At 40.4% G+C, this 21,521-nt stretch overlaps 1 long non-coding RNA gene across 1 annotated transcript; it reads right to left on the bottom strand.

The window, feature by feature from the left end:
- Positions 1-17,336: 17,336 nt before the first annotated feature.
- LOC148116773 (uncharacterized) lies at positions 17,337-20,926 on the bottom strand. The gene is made up of 2 exons (XR_015731322.1): positions 20,817-20,926; positions 17,337-19,617 (listed from the first exon to the last, which is right to left on the bottom strand). It is a non-coding gene; the product is annotated as an uncharacterized LOC148116773 (long non-coding RNA).
- Between the last annotated feature and the right edge of the window lie 595 nt (positions 20,927-21,521).

Here is a 21,521-nt window from a genome sequence, read left to right as displayed (position 1 = left end):
GCTCAGGAGAGCCACCCGCGGCCCTCCCGAGCTCCGTTTTCTCTGGCAGAGGCAGCACGGGCCAATCCTTCAATGTTTCCAGGGTGGCCCCGATGGCCAGATCGAAGCAACCCATGGGCCGGATCTGGCCCCCGGGCCTTGAGTTTGACACCCCTACTTTAGAATGAAGGTGATTTCAGATGATGATGATGATGATGATGATGATGATGATGATGATGATGATTCAGGCTGTGCAAAGCTTCAGGTTCATTTCAAGAAAGATGGCTTGGAGTCTATAGAACCACAAAGCTAGTACCTCCCTGACCTTTTTATAGCAGATTGATGAATTTGGGATCACACAGCTGCTACACAACTTGAGAAAGTATCTGGCTGTTTTAAAGAGCTGCAGACTGTTGCTAAGGTGTGCCTGACATGCTTTTTCTTGAACTAGTTTGGAAGCCTTGCACAGCTTTAAGAATTCTCCAATTTCATATAACCAATACATCAATGAAATTTAATCCTAGCTATTTCCAAGATTTCTCATTTATATTTAAAAAAAATAAAAATTAGATGCCTTTATATACATGCTTAACATTGTAATGCTCATCCTCCCCAAAAGACAGATTGCAAACAGATTATAATTAGTGAAGAGAGGAGAAGGAAGGCCTCGTTATTGAAACCTTACCGTTCTTTATTTTATAGTCATTACTGTTTAATTTTTGAAACACTTGCTGAAATGCAGGCATCTTAGTATTGCATATGAAGTGCAAGATCAAGAAGGAGAGAGTAATTCTCTCTGCTGCCTTTTGCCTCCCAGCCATATTCTTATCCCTAAGATCTCAAAGGCACCTCAGGAATCAAGGCTGAACTGTCCTGTCACAATTTCAGCAGGCACTTGGAAAACCATCATCTGGATCCACCGATAGGTCTTAAAGAATAAGGATAACAGAATAACAGAGTTGGAAGAGACCTTGGAGGTCTTCAAGTACAACCCCCGGCTCAAACAGGAGACCCTATACCATTCCAGACAAATGGCTTGTGTAAAACTTTATTGCGTATGAAGTTTAATTAGACCCTGGATGATCTAATATCTTTCCATGCTCAGGCAGGAAGCCCTACACCATTTCAGACAAATGGTTGTCCAATTTCTTCCTAAAGTTTCCAATGTTGGAGCATTCACCACTTCTGGAGGTAAGTGTTGTGACTGAGGCCCACGTAGTGATTACCAAACACAATTCAGTCCTGAACAAACTTATTTTATTAAAACAGCTGAGAATTAATTCATTCTCAGCTTAGTCCAAAACAAATTCTTCATAACCAGTCCTATGGCCTTATCACCAACCTTTGAGGTCTTTGGCAACCTGCCAAAGGCTTTTCTTGCCAAAAACCCCACAAAGTTCAAGAGTCACTGACAAGAAGCATGGGAATCAACGTTGCTTTTCTACAAAGAACCCAACGGCTCAATGCTGCTCTTTTAAGCTTTATGGGAGTGGCCAATCATCTTCTGGCCTTACTCCCGAGTCGTCCTTTTTGCTTCAGCTGCTCTTGCCTTCTGGCAGCTCTTTGCATGCATGCACTAGGAACAGGCTCCTCCTGTTCCTCTGCCTCTCTGCTGTCCACCTCTGGAGGCTCCAGAGTCCACGCATCTCTCCCAGATGGCCCTGGCCCCATCTCTGCCTCTGACACAGAGCCCTCGTCCAGGCCTTCCCCTGATTCCAGGACTGGCCCATTGTCCTCCCTAGCCTCCTCACTGTCTGACTTTGCTGCCAGATCCGCAGGCTGTTGGCGGACCACAACACTAACTTGTTCTATTGATTAATTGTCCTTTCAGGAAAATTCTTCTTATTTCTAGGCTGCTTCTCTCCTTAATTAGTTTCCATCTATTGCTTCTTGTCCTGCCTTTTGGTGCTTTGGAAAATAAGTTGACCCCCTCTTCTTTGTGGCAAACCCTGAGATATTGGAACACTGCTATCATGTTACCCGAGTCCTTCTTTTCACTAAAACTCCCAGTCCACGAGCCAGATGTGTCACACACTGGCCATGCCCAGTTTAACAAAGGGAGGAGAAGTCGTGTTACGTCACGTGATACTGCCATGACAACGCGAGTTTGACACCCCTGAACTAGGCATACCCAATTCCAGCAACTATTCTTTATATTTTTTTAGCCTCCAGAAAAGCACTTCCATCTAGGCAAATTCTGCTGCAACCATCCAAAAGAGCTTTAAATGGTCCAGAGCCTGATTTTGGAAAGCAGACATGAACAGGAAGGAAAACCTCTGGTGTGATTCAAGCTCTTTCAGTGTCCTATATATTCAACGATCTGTAATGTGTTGCTAGTTCCTTCCCACCCACTCCCCCCTCCAATTTTGTCTATCAGCATTTTCTAGGTGTTCAAGCTGAGATACTTATTACGATCATTCATTCCCACCTGCCTGCAACCTGCAAGCTTTTTGGTGATTTAGCTGTAGGTTGCTGCACTCCACTCACCTGCCTCAATTTTCCTGCCAGTCAGTTGTGACCAGTATGCAACAGTGCAATGGCCTACTAGTGTCTCTTCTACATTGGGTCAATTGGTTTGTGACTGCCTGATTTCCCAGGTCCAACATACACAATATTATGAATGGGATAGAGTAACACATTTTCCTGTTTGCTGCTACCTTCTGATAAATCATCACCTTAAAAATGGAAGGAGATCCATGAGATCATGTGTGTTGACATACATTATGTGGGAGACACATCCAACAATCCAGTTTGTTTGTGGACTGTCAGTTTAAGCCTTTCCCAACTTGGAATTTTTAGAACATGTTATGGGCACGCTCACAATACGGTGGTTTTAACTACCGTATTTTTTGGATTATAAAATGCACCAGTGTACAAAACGCACCAAGATTTTGAAGAGTAAGTAAGAAAAAAAAGGTGTTTGCCCTCCCCAGCCCCCAGGAGCACTCTGCAGGCCTCCCAAACCCTCTGCACACCCCGTTTTTCATAAAAATGGGCCCATTTTTTTGCAAAAAACAGAGGCCTGCTGAGTGCTCCTGGGAGCTGGGGGAGGGCAAAAACGTCCCCGTTTTTGCAAAAAACGGATGAAAAATGGGCCTGTTTTTCACAAAAACTGTCTTTTTGCCCTCCCCAGCCACCAGGAGCACTCTGCAGGCCTTTTTGTGTGTGTGTGTATGTGTGAAAAACGGGCCCATTTTTCGCAAAAATGGGATCAGTGGGGCGGGGCTTTGTGAGGCCAAAAATAGCTGTATTTGGTGTATAAAATGTACCAATATTTCCACCCTCTTTTAGGGGGGAAAAAGTGCATCTTATACTCCAAAAATATGGTAATCACAAAACACCCCTTGATCAAAATGCAAATTCAGAACTGAGTTGCACTATTAAATTTCCTAAGAATGCTTTTGGGTTACATGTGAGGCAGGCAGTTTTGACAAGGCAGGTTATGCTTAAAAGGAACTCTTCTTTTTTGCCATGGATTAACTTCTATTAGAAACATCTTTAAAAATAAATTTAGATAAACCAAAGTCAGAGGGAATTTAGGTTTTAAGCTATAAGCAACTTTAAAAAGCAATTGCAATCTTTTGATCAGGCATTCCGTGTCAGTTTCTACTATAAATTGACTTGACTGTATTCTCAACAGTTGATATAGCATTTTTGTTCAGAAATTTAACCTTTCAGATATTTTCTCCAGCTATCAAATATTTTTATTACTTCTATCTTTTAAAATTACGTGACACTGCTGAGCTGGCTGAACTATAATACTATAAAACTATAATACAGGTAGTCCTCCACTAAACAGTTCGTTTAGTGACCATTCGAAATTACAACAGCACTGAAAAAAGAGACATGACCATTTTTCACACATGTGACCATTGCAGCATCCCCATGGTCACGTGATCAAAATTCAGATATTGTCAACTGACTCGCAATTATGATGGTTGCAGTGTGTCCTGGGGTCATGCGATCACCTTTTGTGACCTTCTGAAACGCAAAGCCAATGGGGAAGCCAGACTCACTTCACAACTGTGTTACTAACATAACAACCGCCATGATTCACTTAACAGCTGTGGCAAGAAAGGTCGTAAAGTAGGGCAAATCACAATACATGTCTTGCTTAACAACAGAAATTTTCAGCTCAATAGTGGTCATAAGTTGAAGACTACCTATATTTCGGTTTGAATGCAGGTTTTGCACACATGCACACACCCCCACACCTACACATACTCGCCTCATTTCAATGTTGCACTAAATAGTCATTGTGCAAAAAATATAAAAACCACTACAATTATGATTATCAAATTCAAACAACCTAACTGAGGAGGGAGACGTTAAATCCTCTCCTGAAAATAGGGAGTGGGAGACTAAAGGCACTCCCCACAGTAGGGTATGCCATTTTTAGCTTGGCTGTGCTCTGCTTCCTTGCCTGACCAGCAGATCTTTGAAAGCAGGGGCATTTTTAAGAGGATCTCTTCTTGGCATACCATACCCAGGCTGCAAAAATCCAAACAACCAGTAGATGGCAGCAAAGAGTTAGGCATCCTGTGTTATTTTGCTGCCATCTGGTGGTTGTCTGAATTTCCACCACCCAATAGCTGTAGCCTCTCCCACTCGTCTGGACGCCTGGACAGGTTCCTATTGATTCAGGCAGACATTGCAACTCTAAAGTGCTTCACAATGCAGGTTAAAGACAGGCCAAATCATTTAGTCGGTGGGGGAGTTAGAGAAAGTTCAGTTATGAGACTGAATCCACCACCAGCCGTTCTTCCAGTTATTAAACCAGCAATAAGATGAGAAGGCAGCAAATCATTTGGTCTGGGCTTGTCCATTACAAAAAAACCTTGGCTCTCCTTGTCCAATGCACATACCTCTCCCGCTGTATGTAAGAATTGCCTTCTGCCAAGATATCCATTTGTCCCCTTCTGACACAATTTCCTCTCCCCCTCAACTTTTGCTCCAGCCTTTTCTCTCCCATTTGTGAAATCCTGAGGCTGTTTATTTTCTTGGCCTGACAACAAATGGCCCTGAAATTTTTCTTCTGCTGCAGCTGACGGTATCTCTAAGCCTTCTGGGGTACATTAGCTCCACTTCATGAAAGCACACAGGCAGTGACTGGGAAATAAATGGGCTCCAGGACTCTGGGGATATTAGAGGAGCTGCTGCATAGGAAAGTACCGTACAGAATAAATATAGCTAAGTGGAGGAAAGATATTTACTTTAGCATGGGAAGCCTTGAGCCCTTGAGGCAGAAACCCAGGTGGGCTTTAGGGCTGACTGGGGTCAGTCACTGACCCTCCCCTCCTCCTCTTTTAGGCTGCCAGCCTGCACCGCAGAGCCTGACTTTTCACTGGGATTTTGAATTGAACAATGTTAGGCCAATAAACCATTTTTATTATAATACGCAAAGCGGAGCTGCCAACTGTCCCCAAATTTATTGAGGGCCATTAATTTCTTTTCCATGCTGTGCATTTTCTTCCCCCCTCCCTCTTTTCCTCCTTTTCCCCCCACAAATGCCTCAGATCTTGTAAATGGTAAGTTTAGAATGACTGAACAGTTAAAAATCATGCCAACGTTATTCGCCCTTTTTGGCACAGATACCCATGCCATCTCAGTAAGAATGGTTGCATAATATCCTGCACAAGTTTGGTTGGACTTTAAAAAAAGAAAAGAAAAGTTGACATACCCCCAAATTCTGAAATGAGTAATTCTGGGTTGAAAAAAATTATATATACAGTTATATATGCACAATTATATATACAAAGCAAGTAGCAACCAACAGTGTTGATATTGGATTGAGGCTTTTTCCTTCGGGAAGAGTCCTTCACCTTTTGGACTCTTGTTCATTTTTGGCCCACCGTCACTGTTTAAATCTCATGTTCAATACGATTTTGGCCACCATAGATATAATCAACCGATGTGACCGCCTTGTTCTGGTTATGGCGCGGATACATAAATTCACAGAAGTAACTTTCAACCATTGATGGATAACCTTAAACCTAACTCACTGGGTAGGAAGAACATGGAAGACAGCCAAACTAAGTAGATATAATTCATTGGTGCAAAAAAGTCATTGGTAGGCAAAAACATTTGGGGGCAAAAAAAAAAAAAAAAGGAACAGGAGCTACTTCCCCCCCCCCCGCCCCCATCCCTAAGTGATTTATTGCTCTTTCACTAACCCGCGAGAAAGATAATCTCTTTCTCCCGGGTTAGTGCCCAGAATCTGGGCATGTCAGCAAATTGACAGCATTTCCACATAATATTATGTAGGGTCCTTGGTGCTCTCTGAGTTTGGTCCCCAGCCTCCAGCTTGCCTGGCTTGCTTCGCCTCCACGGCTCCATCCCACATGGGCCGCGACACTCGCGGCCTAGCAAGCTACCCCTCACACTGTCACATGACCACCCAGCCACGCCCACCCAGTCACATGACCACCAAGCCACGCCCACCAAGCCACGCCCACAGAACCGGTAGTAAAAAATTTGAATTCCAACATGATGGAATGTTACTGAATTTGGTAATGAAATGTCCGCAAGAAAACCACTTGACTCAGAGAGTACCAAGAATCCCACAGTTCAACCCTGAACTACAAATTCCTGCTTGAACAGAGGATTGGATTAGAAAACCACCAAGGTCCCTCCCTTCCAACTCTTTTATTCTGTTAAATATTCTCTTCTATCAGTATAGTACCATGTCTATATTAACTCCCTCTTAAGGTAGGAAATACCACAACCAATCACTGTTTCCTCCCACCAGCTAATAGGAGGAGTGAAAAAATGGTCATATGGTCAGCGCCCTGCCCTATGACCCCACCCCAGACCCAGAAAGGAAGAATAAACTGCTATTTCCCAGGAATTGTTATGTACATGTCACGTACAATTGGCTAGAAAATTTGCCAAAAATCTGAGCTGTTGATACCAGGAGAAAATAGCTTGTCTGTCTGGGTGTCTTTTCTTGCATAATAAAATCCCATTGAAAATTGTGATGACAGGACAACATCTAACAGAACAGAATAACAGAGTTGGAAGGGACTTGGAGGTCTTCTAATCCAACCTCCTGCTCAGGCAGGAAACCCTACACCATTTCAGACAAATGGTTGTCCAATCTTTTCTTAAAAACGTTCAATGTTGGAGCATTCACAACTTCTGGAGGCAAGTTGTTCCACTGGTTAATTGTTCTAACTGTCAAGGCTGCAGTTTTGCAGCCAGACACCTTTCCCTGTATCTATGGGGATGGGGAAAAGAGAAAGTATGTATTTATTAAATTTATATACCGCCCCTCTCATCAATAAGGTGGCTAAGAAGCTTGAGTCTATAATATAGAAGCTGGGGCAGGGAATGAGAAGAGGTGAATTCATGTTGTTTAAGCTGATATGGAAAATCAAGTTGGGCCCTTTGTTATAGGGATCATGAAAAATGCTAGAAACTGGCTAAAAGGCTTAAGATCTGGCTTGGTGATAAAAAGTTCCCTGTGAAATCTACTTGAAGGAGTAAGAGGCAGGGTGGTGCAAGAATTCCCTTTAATGGGAACAGGGTCCAACATTCTGCTCAGCAGAGCTTCAGCAATTTTGCAAAACGAACTGCTTTGCAGTGAAGTGGAAAGACATCTGGATTCACTTGTTCAAGAGGGGGAAAAGGGCTGTGGGAGCAGCTTTAATATTACGAGCAGAGGGGCCTAGTTTTCCTAGCACACTCAGCAAGGTCACAAAACTTACTCCTATCCTAGCCTCTCCTCTCCTGAAAATCTACGGGCAAAAAAAAAAGGATTCAAAAAGTACATATTGGGTGCAGTTAGCAGTTGTCTGGAGTTTTGCATGGTAGCCCTACGTGAGAGGGAAGGAAAAAGTTACTTAAAAAAAAAAATCCTCACACTCACGGTGGCTCCTGCAGGGAAAAGAGAGTGTTATTCTCCCAGTTGCTACTTGGCCACAGCAGGCATCAAGTGAAGGAATGAGAAGTTAGGATTCCCTGGGCTGTTGCAATATAAATAAATTCAAAACTGCCAAGGAGGTGCAGGCATTTGCAAGCACATGTTATCTTCCCCCCCCCCTCACACACACACACACACAGGTTTTTTCACTTTTGCTCATAATTTTCACTTCCACTGCAAAGTAAACCGGAAGGATCCCACAATCTCTGGGAGTTCAGGTCCTTCTCTGTGAAAGGCAGTCTGTGGGCTTGTTAGAAGATATTCACAAGGAGACCATTTTGTTGTCACATGAGCCTATTTAGGAAGGAGGCTACCCGGGGAGGTGCAAGGAAAACAAAATGGAAGGGATCATTTATACTGCTACTGGAGGTGAATAATTAATGGACTGCTAGTGAAGCTCTCCTACCCCAAAAAGGAAAAAGAGGAGAGCTGTCTTTTTCTGAATGCTGAGTTAAAGGAAGACATCTGCAGGGAAGGAATTCGTTGCTTTACCCTAGCTCACAAGGGAGCAAAATCCGATGAGACAGATGAAGAGCTGTGCAACAGATAAATTTGAGGAAAACTCCAAGTCCTAAAAGCAAAGCCTCCCACAAAATCAAAGAACCGAAGTAGACTTTGGGTTTCATCCAGAACATTGGATGCTTTGCATTGCTCAGTCCTGAGAGACACAATCAGTGCCAACTCTCTTATCTCGGGTTCTCAACAAGCTGCCCATGTGCTCTTACCAGCAGCAAAACTCCAACATTTCCTGAAGCAAATGCAGAGTCTGAATTCCCAACTCTCTGTTGGAAGCAGGAGTGTGTAAGATTCCCCCCCTCCTCTTTTTCTCTTCCTCTTCCTTGCCATTATTTTAATTTCCTATTGAAAAATAATTTTCTTTTCTAAACAGTTTTGTTTTTAAACATTAACTCATACACACAGACACATTTAACAACTGTTTTGCTTAGCAACAGAAATCAGTTGTGGTCGCAAGTCAAGGACTACTTGTATATAAGTAGATTCTCATATATTAGCAGCTCATCAGCTACAAACTAGACCAAGAAATAAAGTCCATGGAAGATTAAAGACTACTGTTATCTAGGCTGGCTATAAGTAACGTAATTTTGCAAATCTGAATCTGCTCGCACCCTCCCCTCTCCTATACACCCATGTGAATAAAGAAATTGGAGAAGTATCCTCTCAGATTGTGCTTACATTCTATAGCTCCCAGGTGTGATCTATGTTTTTCTTCTCATCCCCTAGGTAACCACTCTCTTTCCCTCAAGCCATCTTTTTTATCGTCTATACCAGGGGTCTCCAACCTTGGTAACTTTAAACCTGGAGGACTTCAATTCCCAGAATTTTGGGAGTTGAAGTCCACCAGGCTTAAAGTTGCCAAGGTTGGATACTGCCCTATTTCTTCCCCAAGAAGCATAGCGGGTCAGAGAAAAAGAATGGCAGCAGACAAAGGCAGCTATTTGTTTATTTGTATCCTTCCATTATTGTAAGGCAGAAAATATACCTAATCTTCCTTCCCCCTCCTATTTTTCCCACTTCAGCAACCCTGTGGAGTGAGTTGGGCTCTGAGAGAGTGATTGGCCTAAGGTCACCCAGTCGGCTAAGGCAGTACTAGAATTCACAGTCCCCCATTTTCTTTACCCACCAAACTGGCTTTCTGTTGCCAGCAATTCTGCCATTGCTTCAGGATGTAGCCAGGCATGAGGGAGGAAAATGCACTATCTTGAAATACTGTATATTCCTTACAACTAGGGCAAATATGAGAAAGAATCTCATGGAATAATTTTTTTGAATATGGATGTTTTGGTCATTAGCCAGCTTGACTTCAATAAATATGGCTAAGTTACTGAGCATGACCAAAGATTTATAGCAAAAAAAAAAAAAAAGCATATATAACAGCCAGTTTGGTCTAGTTATTAAGGCACCAGATTAGAAACCAGGATACCATTAGTTCTAGTCTGACCTTAGGCATGAAAGCCAGCTGGATGCCTTTGGGCCGGTCATTTTCTTCAGCCCAACTCACCTCACAGAGTTGTTGTTGTGGAGCAAATAGGAGGAAGAAGGAATATTAGCTATGTTTGCTGCCTTGAATTATTTATAAAAATAATAAACATGGGATATAAATAAATAAAATCAATATATGGCTGTAAGGAACCATCTGTGAGATGCCAACATATATGAGATCATTCAGGTGTTCTTGAGCTGGGAGAACGAGAATACCAGAATGAGTTAGATTTTCTTGAATTGCATTCCAGTAATGGCAGTATATGCGGCGTGGTGGCTCAGTGGCTAAGACGCTGAGCTTGTCGATCAAAAGGTCAGCAGTTCAGCGGTTCAAATCCCTAGTGCCGCGTAACGAGGTGAGCTCCCGTTACATATCCCAGCTTCTTCCAACCTAGCAATTCGAAAGCACGTAAAAAATGCAAGTAGAAAAATAGGGACCACCTTTGGTGGGAAGCTAACAGCGTTCCGTGTGCCTTTGGCGTTTAGTCATGCCGGCCACATGACTACGGAGACGTCTTTGGACAGCGTTGGCTCTTTGGCTTTGAAACGGAGATGAGCACTGCCCCCTAGAGTCGGGAACGATTAGCACATATGTGGAAGGGGAACCTTTACCTTTACCTTAATGGCAGTATCTCCGGTAATGGCAGTAATGTGGCATTGTATGAGATGGACAAAATTGGTATTTATCTGCTTGATCCTTCTGTACTGATTTTCAAGTGCAACCTCTCTCTGATCTTGACTCTGGAGACTGGAGATAAAAAGATAATTGGGAAAGGCAGCATGGAATAGGATAGGGAGGCTGAATTAAGTAATCATACCACTTACTGGCATCCTCCTGTAAATCTTTCCAACTTCCATTATCATTACAATTCACACTAGAAGTTGAATGAATGTAAAATTGAATTGTGGAAGCCATTCAGTTCAATTCATATTTATTATCAAGTAGTCAGAATGAATATAGGGTGGAACATGTAAAAGGATGGAATGAGTAAAATGGTGCAAAGTGGTCCTATTTTTAGTAACCTATATGAACCATTTTCACTTGAAAATGATTAGGTCTGAGTTGTATCAATCTTCCCTTTAAATGCCTAAAGAGCCAGTTTGGTGTAGTGGTTAAGGTACTGACGTAGAAACCAGAAGACCATGAGTTCTAGTCTCGCTTTAGTCATGAAAGCAGACTGAGTGACTTTGAGCCAGTCACTCTCTCTCAGCCCATCTCGCCTCACAGGGTGGTTATGGTGGGGAAAATAGAAGGTGGAAGGTGTGTAGGATATGTTGGTCATATTTAGTTATTTGTAAAAATAATAAAGGCAGGCTAGAAAAAATAAATTCAGGGGTGATTCATGGAAAAATGTTCCTAAAGGTAAAAACAAAATGGACAATTGATGGGAAGCTAAAAAAAAAAAAGAGAGAGGTTAAAAACTACAATATCTTTTCATGTTGTATTCTGGGTATTCAAAGTTAAATCATGGAACATTGAAGAAGTAGCATTTCTAGACAGGAACAGTTTTAAGTGGCTAATGTTTTTAACAAGGGTTTCTTTAATAAAATCTGAATTTCCAAGTAGTAAAACACTGCAATTTTAACAGCAAACCATACACGCATATATTTTTTCTTCAACTCGAGAATGTAACAGGATCACAGAATCTCACGAGAAGTTAAAATTTCATCTTTGAGGCTCAAATCTTAAAGAATATAGAAGGTTTGGAACTTGGGGGCCTGAACCCAGAGAAAATTAGTTGCTCAATTCTCTGTTAATTCCAATGAGAGGAGATTAATCAAGATTAAGATACAAATATTTATTTCATTATATTTATATAATTGAATCTCAATGGAATCTATCTTTCTCCCTAAAATATGAACTCTGTTTTAAAAAAAAAAATCTTCTGAGCCAGTAGCTTTGGGTAATTATAGGCCATTCTCAAAAGTCCTTACTCCTAGAGAAGTTAGTAAAGGATGATGGGTTTAGTGACATAAAGAAAGAAGGAAGAGGGAAACAAATCACAGCCTGGGGCTATCACCCATGAGAGTGATTTTTCACAATTGACAAAAGAATTTTGCCTAAGGCCACTAAGCTGACACCTGCCGAGCTCTGGTTTTTGCCTTGACTTTGCTCGTTGATCCAAATCAATTTCTGAAATTAGTTTTCCCCTCCTTCTCACCTCTGGGGACTGAAGGACTCAGAGAGGAGTTCTAGAGCCTCTGCCTAGAAAAGAGAATCCCACTCAGGGTGTTTTCTTTGAAACAGAAATATTTCAGTCATGACACACTGTAGCATCTGGAATTCTGTGGTTAGATAAGAGCTTAGCTCGCAAAAAAAAGGGGAGCTTGGCAAATGTCTCCCAGGGGACCCACCCTGGTTTCTTGGACTGTAAAGGTGACTCTGAAAGATTCTTTACGGTAACCTTATAATAAAAATAGGGTTAGTACTTGTGCTTGATGCTTCTTGTCCAATCTTGTTATCCTTTATCCAAGCCTTTGGGGGTATGGATTTTGAGCAAGAATAAGCCTTTGGTCTTCTTTTCATCTTTTCTTTCTCTCTCCCACCCCTCTTTAATGTTTCAACCAAGCATGTCATTAAAATCCGTAGATTTCCCTTCCTTCCTCCTCTAAGAAGCTGAGGCCACAGTGCAAATCCAAATCCACCTCTCTGGTCCCCTGTTCTCTGAGAGCATCTGAGGCATCCATTGTCATATATCTATTTCTCCTCATTCCCCTCCCCCCACAAGGAACAATAAAAGATACCACTACCCATGGAAATGACTTGCCTCTTTCAATAAGACATACCTTATTCTCTATTCTTTTTTTAAAAAAGCCCAAATTTCATTAAAGTTAAAAATCAGAAAGATTAGCTGCAAGATAATCAAGATAACAAGAGAAAGAACCAAGGTGGTTTCTAACAGTACTTCAATGGGGATGACTGCAACAACATGCTTAAAGGGAGAGGCGGTAGTTATGACATTTTGTTGCATGTAGTATATCAATCACCAGAACAAGACAAGGGAATTATCTTAGTTGAATTTAACCAGGCTAGCAGTAGCTATAAAAGTGATTCTTGATATCTTGAATTTCTGCTGTCTGAAGTGTTTTCTTAGAAAACATTAAGGGAGACAGAAAGTTAGATCTGATATATTACTCTGCCTTTTTTTGTTGTTGTTGTTTTGAAAGATTTAGCTCCTGTCAAAATTGAACAATTTATGTTTATTTGCCTGAATGCATGTAGGTCTGCACCAAAAGAGTATCTGTTCTTCTGCATTTCTTCTTTTTGAAGAGCCTTCTGCATTTTACATAGGAAAAGGAAAGGAAAAAATAATTTTTCCCAAGTGGTTTAACTAGACTCTCCCTCCATTCTCTAAAAGGGTTTCAGAAAGGAACAAAAAGTATATCAAAGTGATAAGGAGGTGTTTTTTTTTAAAGGTGCCCCACATTTATGACACAATTATTATTATCTGATGTAGTATTAGTCATTCTAGACAGTGCTGTTTCATTTGTCCCACCATTGCTGCTTGTAAACAAGCACTTCGCTTAAATCCCAGTTACCTCTCTTGTTACATATCTCTCTCTTTCTCCTTTCTTTAAAAAAGACAGTTTCTCTTTCTCCTCCTCATTCTCACCAATAAATCAATTATTTGATCCAATCATTTCTTCTTGATCCTCCTTTTTTATGAGAGAGTTTTATCATCTCAGAAATTGTCATCATAATTGATCTTCCTTCCTTCCTTCCTTCCTTCCTTCCTTCCTTCCTTCCTTCCTTCCTTCCTTCCTTCCTCTTTTCCTGATATTTATGGTCGCCCATCTCAATTCAGTTGCTTATTTTCTCCATATAGAAACAGATGTAAAAGAAGCAAATGCATTAAAAAAACAAACAAACTAGAATGCATGTCTTTTTTCTCCCTTTCTCCTACCTGGGCTGATAAAGGCCATAAAGCTCTTCAAATGTATTATCTTATTAATTTGCACCCCACTTTGCTATTCACATGAATATTCATGTTGGATAATTACAATGCAAAATGCAAAATATAAAAACACAGTCTAAGACCATTACTCAAACCATTAGCAGTAGTCAATGAGGGAAAACCTGGCCTGATTTTCATGGCTCTTTTTTTCTCCCCGTACATATTTTCAAATTGATCCAGACATTTTAATGTTTTTATCTGAAATGTATATATATTGTCTGTCTGAAATTCTGGTTTTAAAGAGATACAGGTAGTCCTCGACTTCGAACAGTTCATTTAGTGACTGTTCAAAGTTACAACAGCAGCACTGAAAAAAAGTGACTTATGACCATTTCTCACACTTTTGACCACTTCACCTTCCCTATGGTCCCATGATCAAAATTCAGATACTTGTCAACTGACTCATATTTATGACAGTTGCAGTGTCCCAGGGTCATGTGATCTCCTTTTGTGATCTTTTGATCAGCAAAGTCAATAAGGGAAGCCAGAATACCACAACTGTGGTATTAATTTAACAAGTGCAGTGATTCACTTAACAATTGTGACAAGAAAGGTCATAAAATGGGGCAAAACTCACTTAATATCTGCCTCACTTAGCATCACAAATTTTCGGCTGAATTGTGGTCATAAATCGAGGACTTCCTGTATTGTATTTTTAATTTCTGCCTTAATTATTGTTTTTGTAGTCACTGCTTTTTAATAGAAAAAGTCATTATCATTGTCATCATCATCATCATCATCACATTTTCTTCCCAATATATTTATTTATTTATTTATTCAATTTATATGCCACCCCTCTCCGAAGACCCAGGGTGGCTCACAATACACTCAAAAGATCACTATAAAAACACTTAAAAATTAAAAACATTAAAAACATTAAAACCCATTCACACCATTCATGGCCGGATCTCGTCAGATCGCAAAGCGAGATCAACAGCCCCAGGCCTGCCGGAAAAGCCAGGTCTTCATCGCTTTCCAGAAGGCCAATAGGGTGGGGATGGACCTCAGGAGGTAACTGGTTCCAGAGAGCTGGGGCAGCCACAGAGAAGGCCCTCCCCCGTGGGCCCGCCAGCCGGCATTGTTTAGCTGGCGGGACCCGGAGGAAACCAACTCCGGGTCCCGCCTATGGGATCTTACCGGTCGTTGGGAGCTATGCGGTAGAAGGCGGTCTCGAAGATAACCTGGCCCTGAGCCATGTAATGCTTTAAAGGTAATAACCAACACCCTGAATTGTGTCTGGAGACCCAGATGTATGTGAAGCTTCTATGCCTACAAAGCATTTCTCCACTCCTGAGCTGGAAGCTTTTCCTAAGCTATGCTTTTTTTTTTTTTTTTGGTCAGATTGAAACCATTTAGACTTGCTTCTAATTAAGCATATTTAGAATTGCCCTTTTATTTGCCATTAATTTTTCCTGGATCCTAGTCATGGGCTGGGGATTCCTAGGGGAGGCTGAAGACATAAAACCAAGCCAATTTTGAATGGTGCAGAAGCATACTCCTTAGTGCTGAACTATATAACCATGGCTATGATCCTGTTGGACAAATTTACTTCATTTGTGACATTTTTCACTCAGTTTCTGGGCCAGATTCTAATGAGGGATAAAATGCTGCCTCCCTAACTTTGTCTGATCTACATTGATTTACCTAAACAGAAGGCTTGGCTTCAGACCCCCATTCCTGGCTAATGCTGTCATTGCTTTACTCATACCTCCTCCCCATCTGTTTAATCCATAGCGTGTGTCAATTTCTTGGCCCGTGCTGGATTGTTAGATGTGTTTGGGAAATACATGTCTGTGACGAAAGCAGGTGATCTTGGAGACAGAGCTCAAAGAAAAAGTTTCCAAGATACTCAGCCTCATAAAGACAGTTTTGCAAATCAACTAAGGGTGAAGAGAAGCACTGAATTTTTAGAGCAATGGGACCCATTCATAAGACGCCTGCCAATGCAGCACCAACATATTTTTTCTTCCTCTTCTGGGACAAATTTGTGAAAGCCAGCTGCAGAGGGAAGCCATGGTTATACGTGTGATGCCTCCTTTTCCAACTCTTGAGATGATTGAAGGAAGGTATCACATATATAACCATGACTTCCCTCTGAAGCTGACTTTCAGAAATTTGTGAAATTTAAATGAAATCAGATGAAGAGAAAATTTGTAAATCAGCATGTGGATATATGAAACATGGGGGCGGGGGGAAGCAAAGTTGGTAGTCTCGTCAGTAGAGATAATAAGTATATGCTTCGTCAGATAACTGGCTGGTCTTTTCTTTCCACCTTCTTTTGCTTTTCTTAAAAAAAATCACTGTAAAATAAAATAAAATGATAGATTAATATGCTACATGGCCAAATACTAACATTTAGGATTATCTTTGTTTACAAGTGTGCCTCTGAGCCCACATATGCCTCCAAGGTGTTGGTACAAATTAAAAAAAATGGTGTGTGGCTGCAGCCTTGTGCTTTTATTGGAAATGTGCCCACAGAAACAGGCAACCTAGGCTCCTTATTGGAGAGCATCAAAGGAATATGTTTTGTTTTTATTATTATAAATTAGTCCTGGCATGGCCACCATACAAGTGATATGTATGTTATGGCTGCATCGTGGTGGAAAAAGCTAGCCTTCTCCCCTTAATCAGCTCACTCTTTCTGCCTCCCTCCTTCTTGACTCTCCTTTCTTCTTCAAGATGAGAAGTGCAATTACACATATTCTGTCAGATAATTATCTAAAACAGTGCCACTGAACCACACTGTCTATACTGTAAGGATGGTTTTGTGTTTATACTTTCCCTCCATTTTGTCTAAGGGACTGAAGGGGGAGTGGCTTAGCCACTCTATAAATATGACCCCTTTACCCACACACACAGGGGAGACACATAGGAGACACATGGGAGACAGAAAGAGAGAAGAAGGGATTATGCTCTAGGCACATTTACCTCAGAAATAAATAAAGACCAAGATACAATGTTCTGTGATTTAAAATGTAAATAGTTTATTGATTTTAAAAAAACAAAATTTTTCTTGATAAAAGAAATCTGGCTTAATTGTAGCTGCTGGGACATTCCAAGATCTTATTGACCTCTACAACCTAAACTAAAAACTTTTCTAACATATTCCGTATTCCTTTATTTGACCAAAGAGAGGGCCACCAGATCAGAGTAGCCACACAGAAAGTTCTAATTTTTTGGCATCTCAGATATGGTACTGTTATTTAACATATGGCAACCATATATTGTTTTCTACAATTATATCACCTGGATAACAGGATAAAAATAATTGATGCTCCTAGATGTCAACTGCATCAATACTGCACAACTCAAACAGTCAAGAGATATACTAGCCTAACAAACTGAGCCAACACATCCGTTTTGTCTATGCTTTCACCCAGAATTCATGTCAACAATCTATCTACAGTTACTAACCAGCCAACTTTATATAGATGACATAATCACTGCAGGTCTAAATATTCCCTCTTGTGCCCTAGATCCCACGCAAGAGGACCCATCCCAAGGAACTTTCCAAAGCACCTGAAGGCAAGACAGGAAACAATGGATGGAAACTAATCAAGGAGACAAGCAACCTAGAACTAAGGAGACATTTCCTAACAGTGAGAACAATTAACCAGCAGAACGGCTTGCCTTCAGAAGTTGTGGGTGCTCCATCACTGGAGGCTTTTAAGAAGAGATTGGACAGCCATTTGGCTGGAATGATAGGAGCTCCTGCATGAGCAGGGGATTGGACTGGAAGACCTCTAAATTCCCTTCTAACTCTGCTATTCTGATTATTCTGAACACTTGGTAGTTCTAATTATGATAATAACAATAATATATAGTAACAGCAATAACAATAAAAAATGTCAAACGCACAATCTCTCTTCTACAATACAAATATTTATTTCCTTTTATTTCACCAAATGATTAGGTTCTAGGAAGGTGTAGCCAGTGAAAAGTGTTCTTAGAACTCTTCATTTTTATTTTTTATTTTTGGGGGGGGGGGGTGTTAATCATTGTCACCGTAAATATTTTGCCTGGATTGTTTAATCTCTGGTGGCAGGAGAATCTTGAAAATTGTGTGGGCCTTTTATCTTTCATAGCTGCACTGATCTAACCCTAATGAGTTTCAGTAATTTTCAGAACTCCAAGGATAATGATTCAGAAACTAATTAGTGCATTCCATAAGCAGGATCATGTGGAATTAATCGGAAGAGGTAGACGCCAGCCCTCTCCTTGTAGCATTAAACATTCCGGTTAATCTAAGCAAGAGCAACGGTGCTGCCATGTATTTATTAAAGCTTCAGTGCTTCTGACACAACCAGGCAAGCACCCAATAGATCAAGTGAGGAGAGCCATGCTCACCCCTATTTATGTCTGGAAGCTCTCTTTAGAAACAGTATAGTATATATGCTATAGCTTTAGACTTCACAAAGAGAAGACATGCATATGCCCAGCCTAGCCAAGAGTGCCCTCTTCTGTGTTTTGTTCTCAATCTCTAAAGTACATGTATCTCTAAAATACATGTTATTTTAGACTGATCTACATATTAAAATCAAGCTAAAATAAGGCAGGATCTCTTTTTAAACTATGTTTTGGGTTGGTCTGCCTTCCTATGTTCCCCCAGGGTTTACGTAAATGTTTAAAGGGAAACCTAAAAGTGTACATGTGGCAAGTTCCTAAACATACATGTAGACTGTTGAAGATCCAAGTTGACAGTGTGTCCCTGCTGAAGGGACATACACGTGCCTGAATTCACATATTACATTAAGCTCAGATGTTTAAAATCCTGGTGGATGAAACAAGCAATTGTAATTTACAGCTTATATTTGATTTTTCTCACAATCTAATTTTGGTTCCGTTTGTTATTAGAACCTCGACATTCCAATTGCATTAGGCATCTCTTTTGTAGTTTTAAAAATATTTTAATATTTGTTTTATTTTCCCCCTCTCCTCCCATTTTATAGCTTTCACATTAGTGAAATAGATGAAGCTTTTTCAAGCTTGTCTCTTAGTGAAAATAAAAATGTGAAGCATGTAAAATAACCTTGCAACCCATGTAAAATACATATAAATGTAGCAAATCTTCTCTTATGAATAAAATAGGTTGGCTGTAAGGCATGCATGTCTTGTAGTCATGTACAAATATCATTAAAAATAACAACACCGTTTGTTTTCTGATAAACTCAAGAGGCTGATAAACTGATAAATGATACTTCATGAAATGGTGGCCATGAAGGAGTAAATTCACAATGAATCATGTTCCCCGCTAACCTGATGGGGGAGAAAAAATTACTGAGCTGATTTGTGAGCTGATGTTGCCCTTTAATGTGGTTTCCATCAAAGTTTTCATAAAATTCATGACTCTGGCTCACTTCCACGAGTGTGTCCTTGTGCATTCCTCTTGAAAACAACTTGCTTATAATGCTGCAAAAGAACCCTCCTGCGATCTTGCAGAGGAAGCTGAGATATGTTAGGAACTCACACAAGAAGTATACAAATTCCACATTACATGCTCGGGAGCTCCTGGCTTGCAACTACATTAAGGCTAATGTTCCCAAAATGGCTCCGACGTGAAAGCTGTTTTTCTTGTAGCCTGTAAAACACATAAATGATGTTCTCCATGTGTGAAGAAACATGGAAATGACATCTGGGAACTGAAGCCAGAAACAGCCCTTCATTTGATCTCTGCCTGCAATTCTCCCGGCATTGCTAAAAGCTTTTTCATCATCATCATCTTGCATTGCAAATCTACACATTTCCAATTTTGGTTATATCCTGCAAAAGAAATCAGTCTTTTTTCATTTAAAGAATCCATTCTCTCTATATCCACCACCACCCCTTAAACACACACACACACACACACACACACAGAGAGAGAGAGAGAGAGAGAGAGAGAGAGAGAGAGAGAGAGAGGTATTTTCATTGGGGATAAAATTGTCAGATGCTGTGTCACAGTAAACAGATCTGATTCTTCTAGTTGCATCAGCTAAATGTTGGTGCTGGGGGACACTGGATGCAAAGAAGAAAACTCTCCAACATAATGTATCTGTGATTGCTCCCCCAAAGGGCATTCAGCATCGGCCTTCCAATAAAAGTCAAGTGGTCTTAATTGGATCCACTCAGATCATGGCACAAAGATGTTTTTTGCAGGCTTGTTTGGTCTTGTTTTTGTCTTTTGTAAAATTTGGGACGCATACACAACAAGCCATCTGTCTTCCTCAGTCTCTCTTTTGTTGCTTTGCCTTTGTTTTTCAGGTACCTTTTCTATTTCCCCACGTTTTCTCCATTTGGCTTTCAGTTAATCATCCCAAATCCTAAATTTAGAATGTATTTGATTTCCTTGCCCAAAATTAACATTAGAGCAATAGGCCCGTTGTTTTCTGTTTGTCTTTCCAAGGGACTCAAACTCTACTTTGTGCTGCTGACCTAAGCATTTCATTTCTATTCTTTTTGGCTGCACTGTTCAAAGTATAATAATTGACAGAAAGAGGTAATGCTCTAAGAATGGACCAGACAGAAGGTAATGATGATGATCCAATCACTTTCCTCCATTTTCCAGAAAGAAGGATCCCAAGTCAGAAAAAAAACATCAGCTCAGAGAATGTACCAGTCTCCAAACAAAACATGAACTTAAGATACAAGAACTGCCCAAAATGGTACTTACTTCTGCTTTCTGTAGGCATTTAGGCAGCAGCAAAAACACACACCACAAGGAGGAGGAGGAAGAGGTGGAGGAGGAGGAGAAGGAGAAGGAGAAGAGCAAACAAAACGATAAAAATAAAAAAGAGAAGGAAAATCATGATAAATTAATATGGGTAATGAAACAGATGTAATGAAAACGACTTAACAAAATGAATGAAAATTTAATGAATGGAGAATAAAATAAAGTTGTTAAGAATGGAGGTACATGCACACACACACAAACACACACACACACAAAAACACACACACACATGGAACATTGCTGTTCATACCTTCAGAATTTCTTAGTAGCTGTGGGGTAGCTTTCTTTCTTCTCTGAAGTAAGTAAACAATTCTTAGATTGCCATCTGGTTCCTGTAAGCTGCCTTGAATTACTCTTCTGTGTTTCCCTCCTGCAATTATGGATACATAACTACTAAAAATATGTGGTTCAATGAATTCCTGAGGTTTTTTTTTTTTTTTGTCTTTTGCTATTACATATTTACATTAATTAATTTCTTCTTTGCTGAAGTTATTTACTTTGAGCATGTATAATTTAGGATGAGATGACTAGGGGAACAGAAAAAAAAAAAGATGTTGCCCTTCAATTTTGCTGAAAGTCAAGCCTAAATACAATTGTGCTCCCAGGTTGATTTAGGGAAATGGACAGCATAATAGACACTACAGGCTTATATTGGGAAATGGACTCTTTGTTTGGCTTTTGGTATTGCAACTCTTCCCCTTCCAGAGAGGAATTCTCTGAGCCTTTATTGATTAAATCAAAAAGACAAATTAATCCAGACTCCTGGAAATTATGGGTGTCCTAAGGGTAAATACATTATAAATGCATTAAACAATGCATGTCTGATGAAATTTTGGAAAGCTCATCATTTGCTGTGGATATAATATAGTTTAGAAGATGCCTCTCTGGTATCTTTCTACCGGCTGATACTCGTGATATTTCAAGCAACAACAGAGGTCTACTGAAGGCCCCATTT

The sequence above is a fragment of the Pantherophis guttatus genome, chromosome 1 (assembly GCF_059756535.1).
Source record: "Pantherophis guttatus breed Tessera chromosome 1, ASM5975653v1, whole genome shotgun sequence".
In the NCBI taxonomy this organism is placed as follows: domain Eukaryota; kingdom Metazoa; phylum Chordata; class Lepidosauria; order Squamata; family Colubridae; genus Pantherophis; species Pantherophis guttatus.
This window is presented reverse-complemented; position numbering and strand designations above follow the sequence as displayed.